Here is a 10,702-nt window from a genome sequence, read left to right on the forward strand (position 1 = left end):
TTAGAGGTCAACACTTCTAAAAATGACTGTGTACTCTCAAAGAAGGAAATGTCAAGTCCCCCAAATTTCTGTCTTGCAAGAAATAAATTGATAAAAATCTTCATTCCCTTCTACTTATTTAATTTAATAATGAAAATATTGTGCTTGGATACCATTTATACTCTCCAGAGTTCCTAGCAAACTTGTTTATGCTAACTTTGGGGACAAAGAAAGAACAAAGGGAATTGTCCACTAAACTAGTAGATCCTGAATGCGTTATTGCTATTCTTAAATTAATGTGTCTTGTTTTCACTTTCGTAATTTGCAAAAGAGAGAAAGTCATGACATTTGCCTCAAGCTATTTTCTAGCTCCAAGCTTTTAAAATTTAAAAATCTGTTTTTTTGAAGGCCAAATTCTACTTAGTATCAAGAAATTGACAATTATGGTCACAGTAATCTAGATAATTCTTCTCATTATTGACTATATCATATTTAATAATTATCAATGAGAATAACCACGATTTTCTTGAAAATGAGTTTTTATGAGCTATTCTTTGCTAAGTAAGAAAATTGGAAGTACACGAGATATTACTTAACACCTGTCTTGAGGGATGATCTTCTTGCAATTTCATGAAAAGCAACAAGCTTTTGCACTGGAGCTTTTCAAACATGGGGTCATGGATCAGGAATCTCTGCTCCTTCAGTTTTCTTGGCACATCAGGAGAAGTGTACCTCTCTTACCATGTGTTACTTCCTGGGCCTTTGGACCACAGAGCTCCATATCCACTGACATACTTGTTGTTTTCTCCCAAGATTTCAAATGCTACTCTTTCCGTAGGTCTTAGAAATTCATTTTGCTTTCTTTCCTCTATAAAATTGCCACGACTCACTGTGTACCTAGAGGATCCTTCCTTCACAAATCTGTCTAATAAGTGGAATGCAATCATTCCTCATAGTAATCATTACTTATTCACTCATTTATTTTCTTGTTCAACTTACAACCTACTTCTTTACATTCTTTTGAGTAACTTGCTCTCTCACTATGCTCTAGTTCAACAGACTTCTGTTCAGTACCTCAGACATACCAAGATCTTTTTCACCTAGAAATGATGGCATGCACTGTCCCATCAGTCTGGACTGCTCTTCTCTTCTGCATTCTGCTGTTCAAGGCTGGCTCCTTCTCATCTTAAATGCTGCATTCTCAGTGAGGACTTCTCTAAGCATCCTAAGCAGACCAGTTTATCTCTTTGCCTGACCCAAGTTAGGCTTTCTGTATCATTTTTAACTTTCTGGTAGAACCCTCTCAGTTCATGGGCAGAAGACCTACCAAGTTGGTATAGAATACTTAAGCACTCATTCAAGGACACAGGGTCCATCTGCCTGATTTAATCCCAAGCCTCTGAAGTCATCACATGAACAATGTTCCAGGAAGTCATTGTCTGTTCCCTTAAAGCCCTGGCAGGGATCTTCATGATTGTTCATAGTTTGGTCTTTTCTCCCTTTCTCTCTTCAGTGACTTTGACCTCTCTATCCTTTTCCAAAATTAACTTCATTAGCTTTAGAAAAATGGTAGATGTCTTAGTCAGCTTGTGTTTCCATAACAACGTACCATAGACTGGGTGGCTTAAACAACAGACATTTATTTCTCGCCATTCTGTAGGCTAGAAAGTCCAAGATACAGGTGTTGGCAGATTTGGTTCTTGGTCAGGGCCCTCTTCCTGGCTTGCAGGTGGCTGCCTTCTGACTATGTCCTCATGCAATAAAAACAGGAAATTGGCTGTCTCTTTCTCTTCTTATGAGGATACTAATATCACAGGGCTTCATCCTCATGACCTCATCTAATCCTGGTAACCTCTCAAAAGCCTCAATTTCTAATACCATTACATTGGGCATTAAGACTTCAGCATATGAAGTTTGGGGAGACACAAACAATATTAGTCCATTTTGTGCTGCTATAACAGAATCACACAGACTGGGTAATTTATAATGAACAGAAAAGCATTGGCTCACAGTTCCAAGGCAGAAAAGGCCTTCTTGCTGCATCATCCCACAGAGGATGGTGAGAAGGTAAGAAAGGATGAGAGAGAACAAGAGAGAGAGAGAAGGAGAGGGAGAGAAGACTGAACTCCCATCTTTATAACAAATCCACTCTTGCAATAACAATATTAATTCATTCATGAAGACACAGCCCTCATGGCCTAATTACCTCTCAGTAGGCCTCACCTCACTGTTGCATTGGGGATTAAGTTTCCAACACATTTTTGAAAGATGTGTTCAAACCATAGTACATTTAGTGTGTAACAGTAGGCTTCCTTTGTTATTCTAGCAGCTTGTGCCTGCCTTCCAAGATGTTAACTGTGGCCACAACAATGACTTTTGTCAATTGAACCTGGTTACCAATTCTGCTGTCTTTAATCACTTTTGACATCCTTTTGGAGAAAAGTTTATAACCATGACATATACATGGAGAATTTATTTTCCTTTCCTTCTGATGTATCTTTAAATATTTTATTCCTACAGCTCTCTCATGATATTTCTTATATCTTTTCATGTAGAGGCATTTTTGGCACATGACAGTCCCTAGGACGTAGAGGAAAAGATACTTTCTTTTTCATATATATCATCTGTCTGTCTTCTAAGCGTCTCAGTGACCTATTCTAATCAAGGCTGAAAAGTGTCTCCCTGGGACAGGTCCAGAATTCATTGTATTTTTATGCCTTCTGAGTTTCCCCAAGTAGCTGGATAGCATACATACATTGTTCTGCCCATTCTGTTAGGTGAGTCTGCTTCTTTTATGTCATCCCCAAACACTTTAAGGAAGGAATGTCGGAATGTAAGAGTTTGGCCACTCTTCTATAGTTTTTTTTTATTTTATTTCTATAGGAAGAGGCTCAAATTTTAAAGAAAAATCAGTGTCTGACTTTGTATTTAAATGTCACTTTCTAGACTTCCCTCTTTCACAAGAGCTCCCTGGAAACTGCAGAGGAATCACCGTCTTCAGCAAGCTTTATCAAATATGCATTTATGAGATCCCCACTTTAAACATCCAGCTAAGCACTTTTATGTCTGCACAGGGGCTTTAAAGAAGAGGCTGGAAAGTTCTCACTTTCAGCACCATCTCAGCTGTCTCCATTTCACAAACCTGCACTAATGTCTGATAATCCACATCAAAACTTTTGCATTTGTCCTCAAAGAATGTCACCACTATTATTCTAAAATGCTCTTTGCGTCTATTTCTAGGAATGGTAATGATGACTCTGCATGGACATAGATAGGATTAATAACAATGCAGAGTTGAATTCAATTATTAAGCTCTGGATATTTAATTGTCTTATTGAGAAAATCTGAAATTAGAGGGGCATAAAAACATGAAATTGTTTTACTTTTTTTCTCCTTGTCAACGTTTAATGAGATTTATGGGAAACTTAAAACTTTCCTGTCACTTTTGTATTAAAAAAAAGTCCAGTCTGGCCTACGTTAGTTTAGAATTTCATTTTCTTTCTTTCTTTCTTTCTTTCTTTCTTTTTTTTTTAATCTAAAACTCTTTTTAGTTTCATTTTTTTAGAGGGGGTCTTGCTCTGTCATCCAGGCTGCAGTGCAGTGGTGCAGTCATGGTTCACTGTAGCCTCAACCTCCTGGGCTCAAGAAATCTTTCTGCTTCAGCCTCCCAAGTAGCTGGAACTACAGGCATATGCCACCATAACCAGCTAATTTGTTTCTTTGTAGAGATGGGGTCTTGCTGTATTCTCCATGCTGGTCTCAAACTCCTGGTCTTAAGCAATTTTCCTGCCTCAGCCTCCCAAAGGGCTGGGACTAGGCATAAGTGACCACGCCTGGCCTCTTGTCTAAAGCTCTTATCCTCCCCTCACTGATGAGCCTTGAATTGTTTGTGGAGGTAGAGATGCTCTTTGATTTATCAAAATAACAACAACAAAAAATAAATAAATAAATAAATAAAAATAAAAATTTCCCAGTTAAGTTTGAATTTCAGATAAACAGCACTTTTTTAGTATAAATATATTCCAAGTAGTGCCCGTAACATACTTAAAATTTTTTTGTTTGTGTATCTGAAATTCAAATTTAATGGGCCATCTCGTATTTCCTTTGGTAACCAATTCTATTTCTATAGACTCTGGATCCTCCAGGGTCTTTGGTGGGTGGTGGTAGAAAGACATGAGTACCTTTTGTGTAACTGAGCACATGATTATAAGCGATTCCTTCTTGATTGTTTCTCAGGGTTTTGCTGTGTTTACCTTAGTCAGCGATTTACTACGAATATTTCAGTCCCAGGCTTCTGTTGGTGGGGAAACTTAAATACTTGATGAATCAGAGTAAACTTCAGGATAACTGGGACCAGGATTTCTGGGGCAGTCTCTTTTTCTTATGTGAAAACCTTCAGAGATGTCCTTTAAAATAATATTGGCCGATATTGTTAAGAAAGCTATACATTCACACGTTAATATGAATTTCATTTTAAATGAAGCCAATAATCTGAAGTCCTCAGATAAAAATCTGTATCTCTTCACTCTGTCAAATGATGGGTAGAATACCAAAGTCACAAAGACAATTTTCTGAGTCCAGGAATAAAATATTCTTCATCACATTGATTTCTGCTGCTGCTTATTTTGCACTTCGGAAATTATAATTTAAATAGTTATCACATGTACAGATATATACAGATGTGTGCTATATATATAAAATGCATATAAAATATCTCTATTTTTTGAGGCAGTTTAACAAATACAAACAAAGACAAAGACAATATCATGTCTCTACCAACAGTGAATGGCCTTTCCCTATAACTGGATATGCTGGTGTTCAGATATTTAAAATAGGCATTAATGTCAGATTGTTACTACTTCGGCTGGGATTTGAAATACAGATGCATATGAGATGGATTCTTTATGACCTACTGATTGGGTTAAGCTCAGATGGTTTTTTTGGTATTGTTGTTGTTGCCATGGGAAGGGTACAAAAGACAATGGTAAGATGAAATCAGATAGATAAATTGATATGCAGATGATGCTCAGGCCTTGTAATAATAACTAAGTACCTACGATGTAGAGTTGTTTCAACTAAATAAGGTTGACTATATTAAAACACTTTGGAGAATGTAAACTACTATAGCCAAACATAATTATTTCATGTTTTACAATTCTGTTTCTCTCTATTTAAATATAAATATTGACCTAATAATCTGTGCATGGCAGGAATTCTTATTTTAAAAATTTGCAAAGATTTAAGGGGACTTTTTTAAAAAGCTCTTGGAAGTCTTATGGTTCTAATTATACCCATTGGACAGAATACAGTTTTCTAAAAATAATTTTCTTTGGAGCAATGCAGATTTTAGTGAATAATATGTTTAAAGACTTTTTATTGAGAAAAAGTATCACAAAGGTAAATAGAGACATATTCTTTGGCAGCCTTATATAAATATAGGGGAATAAAGTGCAAGATAAAAATCTACTTAAACACAGAATTAGCTTGGCTTTTATCTTTCTTTTCCCTATTCTTTCCTTCCTAATTGTTATAATATTGACAATGTTATTTTTCCATAAATTTATATTAAAACTTTTTTCCCCATGTAATAGAGAAAATGGTTACAGATGTTTGTAGTTTCCTATTACTTATCTCTCCAAACCTTACCTTGATATTGTGAATAAATTTCACATAATTAATTTCAGAATAAAATGGAAAAAAACATAATTTCTGGTCATATTTATGCCTGTTTGTGGTTTGTAACCCCATACGTTGTCAAACTTTGTGTTCAGTTTACAGATTTTGAACCAAAATAAAAAATTACACATAATGTATGATTTTTAGTTGTGTGACTTATAATTTATATACATTAAAGTGTTGGTGAATATGTATATAAATATATAATAATTAAATATATATGTGTGTGTATATGTACATTTTAAAAACATAGAACCATAAAAGACTACATTTCTGTTTTACTATTTCACTATGTGATATCTCAGTGGTAACAGTAAGATGTAGTTTATAGACAAGGTATTTTATATATAAGATTATTTGAATTGTGAAGAAATAATCCCTTTGTTGAAAAAAATTGAGGTCTCACACCTGTGAATACTTTGTAAACCATAAAAAAACAAAACATCCAAAATTGATCTGACAGTTGAAGATCAAGTATACATATCAAACTAAAAAACAGACACAGCATCTGATTTTTCATTTTGGCAAGACATCGCTCATATTTCAGTTTATGTCTCTTCTAATTGATTCAGCAGGCCTGACATTGAACTGCACATAATAGAACCAGTTTGATGAGGTGCAACCTATTCTAAGGTTACCAGGTAACTTAAAAAAAAATTACACATATGTTTCTAAGTCTAGGGCTTCAAAATTGGACACAGTTACTTGCAAATATATTTGAAAATAATATTTTTAATTAAATAAGTTTAATTGCTGTGCACTTTTAAGAGTTATTCTGCTGAAAAGGGTGTCCTTTGGAATAAATAGCATACTAGAGAGAATCAAAGTATTTTCATATTAGAAAATATTGTATTATCATAGTGCAGCAGATTTTTGCATTTCATTAATGAAACAAAAGTTTGTTTACTTTAAAATAGAGAGATAAGCTAGATAATTGTGTAATTTCCTTACTAGCTTTAAAAGTCTGTAAGTAAATAATAAAGGTCTCTATCATTAAAAAATAAAACAGTAAAGCCAAATGGAGATTTTCCTCTTACACTCTGCTACTTGGATCTTTGCACTGCCTTTTCCTTTCAGATGATGTTTTCCTTAATATATTCTAACAGGAATAATCAAGCTTTTGTGAAGCAAAGAACTGAGTGATGAGATAAATAAGGACAAATCCAGAAAGGTAGCCAATGTATTTTTAGTCATACCATTTTTGTTCATTTTACTTTGAAAATGGATTTATTTGTATGTTGCTAGCAAATTCCTAAGCAAGACAACCTCTGAATCTATTTCAAAGTTGTTGGAAGGGAGGAGCAAAGAATAATCTGATTTCCATTCTCTCTGATATTTTCCCTTCCATTATAAAAAGCCACTTGAAAAAAAAAATGTTTAAAAGCTCTGATTTTTGACAGCCACTGCAGAAAGTAGCTACCATTTCTGCACCTCACATAGCTGTCAGACGTGAGAACTCAGGAGCATCTACTTGAAGAAATCTCTGGTGTTATCTAAAATGAATTATTTCTAATAAGTCATTATTTGCCTCTGGCATCCTGGTCTTCAGTGTTGAATGTCTCTCCTGTCTGAATATGTTTTCTACAACTATTGATAATCAGAGCTGATGTGGACAGAGATCACTATGAAGAAATATAGTCTTTATAAAAACCGTGCCAATGTTTATGCTTGGAAAATGGGTGTGATTTACTAAGGTGATATGTTTGTATTTGCTTTTTGATACAGCTCCTTGTTCATGTAGCATTTGTAAGTTGAGAGTAGAAAGAGGTTTGGAAGCAAAGAAGAGAGGGAGAAATTGGCAAGAATATTTGCATCCTAATAATGGAACAAACTATCCTAAAATACCACCATCCTTACCTCTCCCTTTCTGAAAACATATTTAATTTTTATAATTACTTTAATAAACTAGTTTTTCTTTGTTTGTTTGTTTGTTTGTTTTTTAAGACAGAATCTCACTCTGTCACCAGGCTGGAGTGCAGTGGTGCAATCTTGGCTCACTGCAACCTCTGCCTCCTGGATTCAAGTGATTCCCCTGCCTCAGCCTCCCAAGTAGCTGAGACTACAGGCACACACCGCTGTGCCCAGCTAATTTTTTTGTATTTTAGTAGAGACGGAGTATCACCATGTTGGCCAGGATGGTCTCGATCTCCTGACCTCTGGATCCGCCTGCCTTGGCCTCCCAAAAGTGCTGGGATTACAGGTGTGAGCCACCGTGCCCTGAACTAGTTAATTTTTTAAAAGGACCCAATTGAAAATGTATGTGAAATATTTGTATTTTATCAGCTTTTCTCTGAAAGCTTTCTTAATAGAGAAATTATTTTCTTATAATGACCAAGGCAATATTTATTATACAAACATTCTAAGTAGAATAAATTATAAAACTGCTCAGATTAGCACAGCTTATAATTTTATAACTCCATCAGCAGTGTAGCACCATAGTATGGATTTTCAATAGTGAAGTATGAATGCCATAGATATTTAATATAGAATATAATAACTAAATAAAATTATTTTTATGAATAATAATTTCTAATCATTAAAAAATTGTTTGGAATATTTAGACATTTTTGGTAGAATTTAGAAACAAGTCAGAATTGTGTCAGTCCATCTATTTTGCAGATGAGAAAATTGAGACAGATAAGATAAATCATTTGTTTATTGTCCCATTAATACCTGGTACAGAATAAACATGGAGGACCATCCTTAATTTATCAGACACACTCCCAAGTGTAAGAATGCTTTTAGAATACAGGACTGTCATATGAATAGGTACACATGTAAATCTCATATCAGAAAAATTTTACTTAGCTTCATACTGAAAAAACTGTGTAATATTTCGTAGTTACTCTGATGTAACATAAATAAAATATCTTGTGATTCTAATAAAGGTTTTGATTCATGGCACAATACTTTCTAAATACCAAGGTGATTTATTGTTTGAACACTGTGGGTTCTTCGTGTAATTGTATACTCTACTTCAGTTCTTAGACATACGGCATATGCTTTATCAATGAAAAGAAGCTATGTTTTGCTTTTGAACTTCAGGCCTGTTAAATGGAGGAAAAGAAGTAGTTTGAATATTTGGAATATACATCACAATAGTGCAATATTTTGTATATTAAAAAATCTGAATTTCATAATCAAGTTTTTCTTATAGTTTTGTTTGATCATTGATGATGTATTATCATTCTTTGGGACATGCTGACAAAGGTGCAGTCTTCTTGATGTAAACATCCTTAGAAGTTTACAATTTATAATACATTGGGACTTTGTAGGGAACAATAACAGAGACTTCAGATAAAGTTGCTACTTCCTAAGAATCCAAAAGAGAGAATAACAGATGCATTCCTAAGCATACTTCTCTATACAAAGAAAAGAAATGAAGAATATTAAGAGGTCAGGTTGTATAAAGATAAGTTAGAAGTTGAAAAGAGATGAAGTCAATCTGAAAAAGCTTCAGAATAGGTAGACCTGAAACAAACATTTAGACATAAGATATAATATGCTTTCCTGGAAACTGTTCCAGAAGTAGCACTGGGATTTAAAGGTCACTTTGAAGCAAGGAAAGCATATTTCTAGAGAGGGTATAAAGCAGAGGTTAGTGAGAAATGAGATTGAGGGAATAGAACTGTATAGGAAGGGAATTAGACATTAAAGAGATATGTATGCACATGACTTCTAATTGCATACTATTCATGCTGTATGAAACACAGAATTGCAGAAAAGAGCATGACCCTTGAAGCTTAGCTCAATAATTTTAAAGTTCTCTCTAATTTTAAAACATGGGAAATAATTCTACTTGCCAAATGTTTAGCACTTATTAAATCCATATTTTGTGCCAGGAACCAAGCACTTTACATATATAAATTCATTAGACATCAGGATAACCTATTGGAGTAAGTTTTAACGCTTTTGTTTTGAGGATTAAATGGACAAATAAATGCCAAGAGCTTAAGTGAACTCCAAAAGTTAGTAATTAGGAAGATCGTAATGAAATGCTCTTCAAATGAAAATAAACTAAGTTTAATCAAGATCTAGTTATACCATTGTTGGTAGTGATATCACCAATGTCAAGAGAGTAAATGAACAGCTGAAGCTGTTTGTTAATTCAAGCTTTATTTTAGTGTCTGGAGATCAGAATAAATCATTTTGTAAATGTTCTGATGCTTCACATTTGTAGGTCAACTATGTTTATTTGTTCATTGTCTTTCAGGAGGTACCTGTTTTCACTGCGCATAGATATGCCTTGAGAATGAGTTTTTAATGAACACATTTTTGGTTTTGGCTGCCCGTTTCTGTTTAAAATAAATGCAGTATGACAACATCCACTGAGTGTAGCAAAACTTCAGATTCCGGCTGAACTTAGTTAAATTTCTACCCCTTGTCTCCAGCAGTTTTGAATGTCTTTCTCACATGCCAAGGGTTACCAAAAATTTCAGCCTTCTTAACAGAGCTTTGTAGAAATAGTTGGGCCCCAAGTTTCTTCAACATGTTGGAGCAGGCACTTCTTCCGAGAGACTAGAAGTTAATGACTTTAGCTAAAGTTCAAACTTGCCTTCAGGTCTCCCTCCCTGATCTGTGACGTAGAGCAATTAGAGTTAAATCAGATTGGTATATTGATGGCTATAACATGCAAAACTGGTGCCTGTAACAATTGCAACTAAAGAAAAGAGCAAAAGACACCTCCTGATTATTCACCCTAGGTAATGATGAAACAGAACTGTATTTCTTATTAGATTTTGTGAGTTTTGATTTAAATATAACGTAACCTTAAAAGTTTTAGCTTCTCCTAGTTTTCAAGTATTTTATTTGTATATTTTAATTGTCATTAAAAATAATTTTTCGGTGGCTCAAGCCTGTAATCCCAGCACTTTGGGAGGCCGAGGCGAGTGGATCACGAGGTCAAGAGATCGAGACCATCCTGGTCAACATGGTGAAACCCCGTCTCTACTAAAACTACAAAAAATTAGCTGGGCATGGTGGCACGTGCCTGTAATCCCAGCTACTCAGGAGGCTGAGGCAGGAGAATTGCCTGAACCCAGGAGGC

This window comes from Cebus imitator, unplaced genomic scaffold, assembly GCF_001604975.1.
Source record: "Cebus imitator isolate Cc_AM_T3 unplaced genomic scaffold, Cebus_imitator-1.0 Scaffold303, whole genome shotgun sequence".
NCBI lineage: Eukaryota > Metazoa > Chordata > Mammalia > Primates > Cebidae > Cebus > Cebus imitator.